We start from the raw sequence: 9198 nt of genomic DNA on the forward strand, positions 1-9198 counted from the left end.
GAGAAACCGATATGAGTGCTGATCGGAGAAAATTCGGGAAGAAAAGAGACAAGGCCAAGAGGTGAGTCTCAGGGCGAATCATCCCAAATCCCCGCCGCGAAGCTCTGTACCGAGATCAACTCTACCGGTTGAGCAAAACTGAGAGGGAAGTTCATCCTTCCATTCACTTCATCTACGCCGGCAAGCAATATCTCCATCCAGATCGGTGTCAAGACATTGGCACTCTTCTGTATCTGTTTCTAACTCTTATTCATCAATTGTATTTCATCTTCTTAGTCTAAATCATTCACAACCATGTATCAGACGCTTGATTTTATAATTAAATGTCATGATCACTTTCACTTCAACATTTCTGTCTATTTCCGTTCCTCCATTAATCGCTTTCTCCACGATGTTTTCTTAATCTCTTGGTGATTAATATGAATTAAACAAGTAACTTAATCTGTGCTAAAGAAATAAAGATGTTTTAACTAAAACATGCTAGACGGCATCTTCACCTGTGAGAGCAGAAGTGAAGATGTCATTCTGATCTGTCGAGATAAGGTTAAAAGAATGCGTTAACTAAAGCAAGAAATACTTCCAGAGATGGAAGCAACCTTGTGTTCACTACGTTCGCCCCTGTTTCACCATAGAGATGTGGGAAACGCGGCCGATCACTGAAAGGTGTATGCCAAGGGAAAGCGAACCGTACTTATATCTTTAAAGCAATTAAGAAACTTGCGCTGTTTATATTAATTATCCTTTCTTTTTCTGTTTCGCACATAAGGCTTACCACCGCATAACACGATCTTTGTATATTTTTCACAGTCAGTCTCAACCTCGGTATGTTGTATTATGTAACTTGTATCTTGTATCATCATAGCTTAGGTTTATTTTATCGCACTTTACTTTCATCGCAATTTACTTTATTATCACATTTTTATCACTTATCTTTACTTTACTGCACAATTTACTTTATCGCATGTACAAACCACACTTTTATTAAATTGAAAAACCCCTAGTCGCATATATCACAAATATAACGCAATTAACCTAAAACAATCCCTGTATTCGACCTCGGATCACACTGAGAAACTTGCGGTGAAATTATACTTGGTTTCAACGCAAGGAAAGTTGTGACAATGCACAACATACTATAAGATCAATCATTAATAATGCATATCTAGAAGTAGTATCGCAATCATCCATGCGTTGTATGACATAAGAAGATTAATTTTATTCATTCATATTCATACATGTCAATAAGTTTATGGCATCATCACATTTTATGCCATCAAGCTTAGATTAAAATTATGTCATACATATGCATTACAAGTTTATTGCACCGTTGCCGGTAACCGCGAAATGAGCTTGTATGATGATAAAGACTTAAAATTTGTGTGTCACGTATTTTCGTGCACCCAAAAGAATCCATGAAAGCGATCGTGAGAGCCTATACGATAGAAGCTCGTTCGTTTAAACGATCGTTTGCCTCACGTCTCTAAACGATCGCATACATTTTTCCTAAACGATCATTCAGTTTTTCCTACACAATTGTGTAGCTTTACTATACGATAAGCATTTCCGCTATACGATAACAGAGTTTCATCTCCCACTTGCTTATTGTCTACAGGACGTATTTTCCTCCGTCCTCTACCAAACTCACCAGAGCCCACTCTTTGGGTTTTTATCGCCAAGGATACCCGGGTTTCTCTTGTGGTGGTTTCGTCCCCACTGCATTATTCTAGTATGTTCTGATCGTGGTGTTGTAGTCGACATACTCGCCGGGTGCTGGTAGATCAGTGGGAGGTTTTCCTCTGCTTAAGGTTCAGACATACGAAAAGAGTCATCATCTGGTATGAACCTTTTTCCTGGTTAATTATTGTGTTTTGAACATGCCGATAATGAGTTTTAGATGCATAACTCTATGTGTTGAATGTATGTCATTTGTGTTTTGGTCACTGCGAAATCGGAGCGATCTAAACCCGTTCATGGAACTCTCGGTATGAGATCCTTCACAGTTATCATCTAGAACAAAAAGAAACTCTTTTCTTTTTATTCTCTTTTTGCCAAATAGAATAACCACCCCCGCTAATGTGGATGGAGAGAAAATATGGGGAAGGGAGTTGTAACTCATTTCCTTATTATCAAAATAATAATAATAATATAAATATAAATATAAATATGATAACTAATTTATCATATTATATATATATATATATATATATATATATATAAATTATAGTTTCTTTTTTCTATTATATGGTATTTAATATAAATCATATTTATATTAAATTTAACAACTATGAATTTCATTCATAGAAAATATATTTGAATCTCATTCAAATATTTCTTTCTTTCCATTAAGCTATAATATATCAAATACATTATGACAATTATATCACATATAATTGACATGATTTAATTATATCACCTTCTATTAATTTGAACAATTCAAATTAATCCAAAAACTGATTTTCAACTAAATCCTATTGAGCTACCAAGGGGATCTCATGGACCTGTAGCTTGAAGCTCCAACGGTACATGAATAATTAATTAAACTCTTTAATTACATTATTCACCATCCGTTAACTGTTGGGCACTCCACTAAAGACCGACAGTTGCACTCTTCTTACCACAGATATATTTATGTGTCCAACGGATATAACCAATCATGAGTACGATAACTCTTCACAAATGCTTGTAAGTACAGCTGGGCCAATTTACGCTTTGCCCCTGTAGTTACATCTCACTCTTTAAGTACCACTGATCACTCTAATGAACAATAAATCATAGTCCAACTATGACTAAACCCCTTTTGGGCTAGGAGAAGGTGTGGTGTCACATTGTTCATGACTCAGAATCAATCCTTAAGGGAGCAATTTATCTACTTACCCCTATCCCCGGGAATGAGTGAATTCCATCTTGTATACCTGTGTTCCCAGCTCCCCAATTATATGAATCCCCAAAATGGTAGGCTTGTTGAGTCGGTGATCTAGCCACTCTCACCCATACAAATCAAAGGACCGCCCTCACGAGCAGGAGTTCACAACTCACTCAAGATTCAGATCATGTTACCTATGGTCATCTTGGTGAAATGTAAGTCTCTATTATGAACGGCGTTATATAATGAGACTAAACATTTCATGGTCTTGTCTTGTACAAACTCCTTTGTATAGAATATTCCCGCTCGCATGTATAATACATGAATGATCAAGATCAGATCATTTGTAGCACTTTACAACAATTGTAACACCTATAAAGCGGGCCATATTCATAGTGTCATCAGGATAAGGTACCCAGTCTTATCCATCTACTACAGATCTTTTAGGTTATCATTTAAACATGATCCACCCGTATGTCTCCACATACATGTTTAATTTACAAAGATAACCTTGGATGTTAGTTTATTGGTTTAAGTTTAATGCAATTAAAATATCAAATATTTTATAGACAATGAATAAAATATCAAATATTTTATTAAATACATAAAGAGTTTGTTCAACGATGTTTACAAACTATAAGATCCTACGAGATTTAGGGCATCAACCCTAACAGTCTGGTCATAGTTGGACTATGATTTATTGTTCATTAGAAGGATCGATGGTACTTAAAGAGTTAGATGTAACTATAGAGGCAAAACGGTAATTTTGGCCCAGCTGTACTTACAAGTAATTTGTGAAGGGTCATCGTACTATTGATTGGTTATATCCAATAGACACAAAAATATATCTGTAGTACGAAGAGTGCAACTGTAGTCTTTAGTGGAGTGCCCGACAGTTAACAGATGGTGAATATTTTAATTAAAGATTTTAATTAATTATTCACGTACCATTGGAGCTTCAAGCTACAGGTCCATGAAATCTCCTCTGTAGCTCAACAGGAATTAATGAGAATTAATTTTTGGATTAATTTGAATTGTTCAAATTAATTGAGGGAATTAATTATATATAATTACTATGTTGTATTTGATACATTATAATATAAAGTATATATGAGAGGAAATAAATATTTGAATATGATTCAATTATTAATTATGTGAATTGGATTCATATAATTAAATTTAATATAAATGCAATTTATGTTAAATGTCGTTGTTGAGAGAATATAAACTATAGGTTATATTGTACATGATACAATATAGAAATTATAGGTTATATATGTTATATTTGATATAACATATGCTTTAATATATATTATATGATAAGGTAGTTTTCATATAAATATATATTAAATAATTTATTAAAATAAATTACTTTATTTTATTTTATTTTATCTAAAAAACACATTGGGAGGGAGTTGTAACTCCCTCCCTTCTTTTCTCTCTAATACACATTAGTGGGGTTGAGGTCTTTCTCTCCTTCCTTTCTCTCTCTATATATTTACAGAGAACAACTAATAAAGAAACGTTATGCAATTTTCCCAATCTTCCTCTCCTCTCTTCTCACTTAAAAAAATTTCTCTCTTCGAAAATAGTCAGAGCCCACATCTACTGGATTCTCATCCAAAGAATACAGTGGTAACATCGTGGTGGTGTCCTTTTTGGTTCGAGGGATTTTACTTGAAGAACGGTTCTTTGAAGGTAAGGGTTTCTAAACCATTTTTTATTGTGTAATCTTTTTTATCATGCTCTAAATTAATTGTTCTTCATTTTTAAATGCATAATTCTATATATTTGTTGTAAAATTGATGTTCTGTAAATTTGGATTTTTGGGTCCGATCCCGTTTTCCGCTTAAGAACCTTCAAAGGTTCTTTCACCTTCACAAATTGCTTGTAAGTACAACTGGGCTAAAATTACCATTTTAATTTAATTATATATGATATAATTACTATAATGTAGTTGATACACTATAATTTAAAGTATATATGAGAGAAAATAAATGTTAGAAAATTATTCAAATATTAATTATGTGAATTGGATTCATATAATTCAATTTATAAATGGAATTTATATTAAATGTCGTTGTTGAGAGAATAGAAACTTTAGGTTATATTGTACTTGATACAATATACAAACTATAATTTATATATGTTATATTTGATATAACATATAGTTTAATATATATTATATGATAAGGTGGTTATCATATAAATATATATTAAATTATTTATTAAAATAAATTATTTTAATTCATTTTATTTTATTTTAAAAAACACTTTTGGAGGGAGATGTTATTCCCTTTCCTCTTTTCTCTCTAATACACGTTAATGAGGTTAAGGTCCTTCTCTCATTCCTCTAGTTTTTTTTTCCCTTGGAGAACAACTAACACAAAAACATTATGTGATTTTCCCAATCTTCCTCTCCTCTTTTCTCTCTAAAAAAAAATCTCACTCTTTCAAAATAGCCAAAACCTACACCTCCTAGATTCTCATCTAGAGAATATAATGGTAACATCGTGGTGGTGTCCTTTTTAGTTCAAGGGATTTACTTGAAGAACGGTTCTTCAAAGGAAAGGGTTTCTAAACTATTTTATATTTTGTAATCTTTTTTTAATTGTTCTTCATTTTTGAATGCATAATTCTATATATTTGTTGTAAAATTGATGTTCTGTAAATTTGGATTTTTAGGTCCGATCCTGTTTTCTGCTCAAGGTCCTTCAAAGGTTCCTTCACCTTCACAAATTGCTCATAAGTACAACTGGGCCAAAATTACCATTTTGCCCCTATAGTTACATCTAACTTTTTAAGTACCACTGATCCTAATGAACAATAAATCATAGTCCAACTATGACCAAAACCCTTCTTGGGCCAAAAAAGGGTGTGGCGCCACATTGTTCAAGCCCCAAAATTAGACCTTAAGGGAGCAATTTATCTACTTTTACGGACCTCGGGGAATGAGTGAATTCCGTCTTGTGTAGTTGTGTTCCCAGCTCCTCAATCAGATGAATCCCCTAGGTGAGCATGCATCTTATATTTGTTATGAATTTTAAATGTCTAATCCATTTTTATAACAACTTATAAAGCTTTAGACATGTTTTCCATCCATAACATGCATCAAGCATATAGGGATTTAATATAACATTTTATATTAAATACTTGAAATCCTAAACATGCATACTATATATTATAACCTTTTATAACATACTTTCAATGCATGCTACATGCTTCCTAGGGTAGGATTTTAAATCTACATGGCATACCATATGCACATAGAAGATTTATTTAATTATAACATATATTCATAATGCAAAAATAATTAAACACACACTGATATGTACCAGTTTTGGCATCCTAAGCAAGCAACCAACCTAAATTATTACAATAATCATTAAAAATAACTTCAAACAGCTTATGGATTTCATGAACCGACTCAGACCAGACCCGAACCACTCAAACCCGGACCTCCAAGGCTCCAAAAAGGGTTGACCAAATCTCTAAGACCGGTTGGGTCACGCGCGCATCTTCTCAGTTGGGATGAGCAGTGTTGTGACGATTCATCCTAACATTGCAACGCCAAGGTAAGTTACCTCATTTCTGGGTGGTCTGAAGAGCAGCGTTGCAGCGCTCTAAGATACATCTCCAAACTTTCATGTATAATCAAGCCAATTAAAAAATCTTAATGTAATTGCATCCACCACCAAAGAATACGTTTTCTCATAATTAATACCAGGTCTTTATGAAAATCCTTGTGCAACTAGTCTTGCTTTATATCTTGTGACCACATTATTTTCATTTCTTTTTCTCATAAATACCCATTTGTATCCCATAGGTTTGACACCTTTGGTGTTCGAACTACTGGTCCAAAAACCTGACATTTTGAAAGTGAGTTTAATTCTGCCTCAATTGCTTCCTTCCACTGAAACCAGTCTTTTCTATGTTAACATTTTTCAATGGATTTTGTTCGAAATTCTCATTTTCAAATATAATATCATGAGTAATATTATATGCAAAAATGTTGAAATCTCATCATTATTTTTAGGTATTTCACCTTCCGCACTAGTCATGTCAAGGATTTCTTCATGGCTATTTACATCTTCAACCAAGTCTTTTTTACTATTAATTATTTTTCTTTTTCGAAGATTTTTATCTTTGGAATTCATTAGTCTACCACACTTCTGGCATGTCCTATACTCATTAATAACAACTTGTTGTATTGGGATATTAATTTGTTATGGAACATTCGCAACTGGTATATGTGATTTAGTTATTTTCTTAGTATCTATAGATGCATCCAGTAACTGATTTCCTATATTTTGCAAATGAGTCATCTTCTTAACTTCAAGTTCACATTGATCTGTATGGAGATCTAAATGAGACAATAACAATACATTCCATGTAATTTCTTTTTCCAATTTCATAATTCCTCCTCCTAATGTTGAAAATTTTGTCTCATTAAAATGAAAATTAGAAAATCGTGCAATAAATACATCACCCTTCATGGGCTCGAGATATTTAATAATTGATGGGGAATCAAACCCAACATCTATTCCTAACCTCCATTGAGGACCCCTCTTAGTATGTTGTGGTTAACAAATTGGAACATATACTACATATCAAAAGGTTTTCGGATGGAAAATATTTGGCTCATTACCATAAGCTAATTATACTGGCGAGTACTTATGATAAACTACTGGTCTAATACGTATAAATGACGCAACATGCAAAATAGCATGACCTCGTATAGATGTAGGAAGCTTCACTCTCATAAGTAATGGTCTAACTATTAATTGCAATCATTTTATAAAATGATTATGCTAAACCATTTTGTGTATGACATGAACTACAAGTGTTCAACACTTATCCCAATTGAAATACAATAATTATCAAAAGTTTGAGATGTAAATTCACCAGCATTATCAAGACGAAAGTTTTAATTGTATAATCTTACTTATTTGAGCAAGTAATCTTGCAAATAGAAGGTTTCGACTTGATAATGGCACACATGTGATCATCTACTAGATGCATCTATTAATACCATAAAATATCTAAACGATCCACTGGTGGGTAAATAGGTCCACATATATCACCATGAATTCGTTGAAAAAATACCGTTAGAGTTTAGGTTCAAATTCCATAGAGAATACGGATGGTAATATATATAATGATAGGAAAATGAAAGACTTTCTAAAGATTTTTATCCGGAAAATGGGGTTGGTTGAACTTTTAAATTGACTCATCAAATGGCATAAGTCAACAATGGAATTTGATTCCATTGGACAATACCAACGAAGTCGAGTGTGAACTCCCATCTCATTTTTTATTGAATTAATCTCCATTTTCGAAACAAAAGAATTTCAACATATTTCATTTTATTTTGAGAATAAATCCTACTACTTTTGATCCTGAAGTTTCCACACTTGGAAAAAAAAAAAAACAACTTGGGACATATCAGCTTAAATCATTGGTCCGGCACTAGATGTAGCTTTTTCCCTGGGCAAAATGCGTAATATTTACAACGCTTTGATAGTGATTTAATTCCCACTTTAGCTAGTGATGGTCTAACAATTTATTTGTTTTGAGAGCAAGCATCACATGATAATTCATTAGATTGAAGAATCTTCCAACTCTTCAATGGGTGTCCATTTGAATTCTCAATCATTCTTCTCATCATTGTAGACCTTGGATGACCTAACCTATCATGCCAAATTGTAAATATTTATGGATTCATGAACTTCAAGTTCAGTTTTGCGTATGTTTCAATTACTCGTATATGAGTATAATATAATCTAGAAGATAAAGCAGATAACTTTTCCAATATACGACTTTCATGTGAGACAGTAGATATAATATAAAGATACTCCATATTATTCTTACTATTAGACTTAATATGATAACCATTGCAACGTTATCTATAAAATTAAGCAAATTTCTCTTTGATTGACTATGGAACAATGCATTATCAATTGTAAATTTTGTTCCTCTAGGAAAAATAATATTTGCTTTTCCAAATCCTGTGTCAATTAGGTTTACAGAATCTGATATAATATTGACTTTTGCTTTCAGCATTTTCAATTTGGAAAAGTATTTTTTACTGGTAAGTACTGTGTGTAGTTTGCCAGACATAGATCTTCTTTGCTCATTTTTTAATCACTCAACCTATGAAAATGATCCATGTTTCTTCATTAAAATAAAGTAATCACAATAAGAAAAACAACACTTGGAATATACAAAAGCTAACATTAACCAATAAAAATGAAGATCGAAAAAATAGACAACATAATACTAAATATTCTCAAAAAAAAAAAAAAAAAAAAAAAAGCACTTGTTGTGCCATCACT

Source organism: Benincasa hispida, chromosome 3 (genome assembly GCF_027475165.1).
Source record: "Benincasa hispida cultivar pf3 chromosome 3, pf3_genome.v1.1, whole genome shotgun sequence".
Taxonomy (NCBI): domain Eukaryota; kingdom Viridiplantae; phylum Streptophyta; class Magnoliopsida; order Cucurbitales; family Cucurbitaceae; genus Benincasa; species Benincasa hispida.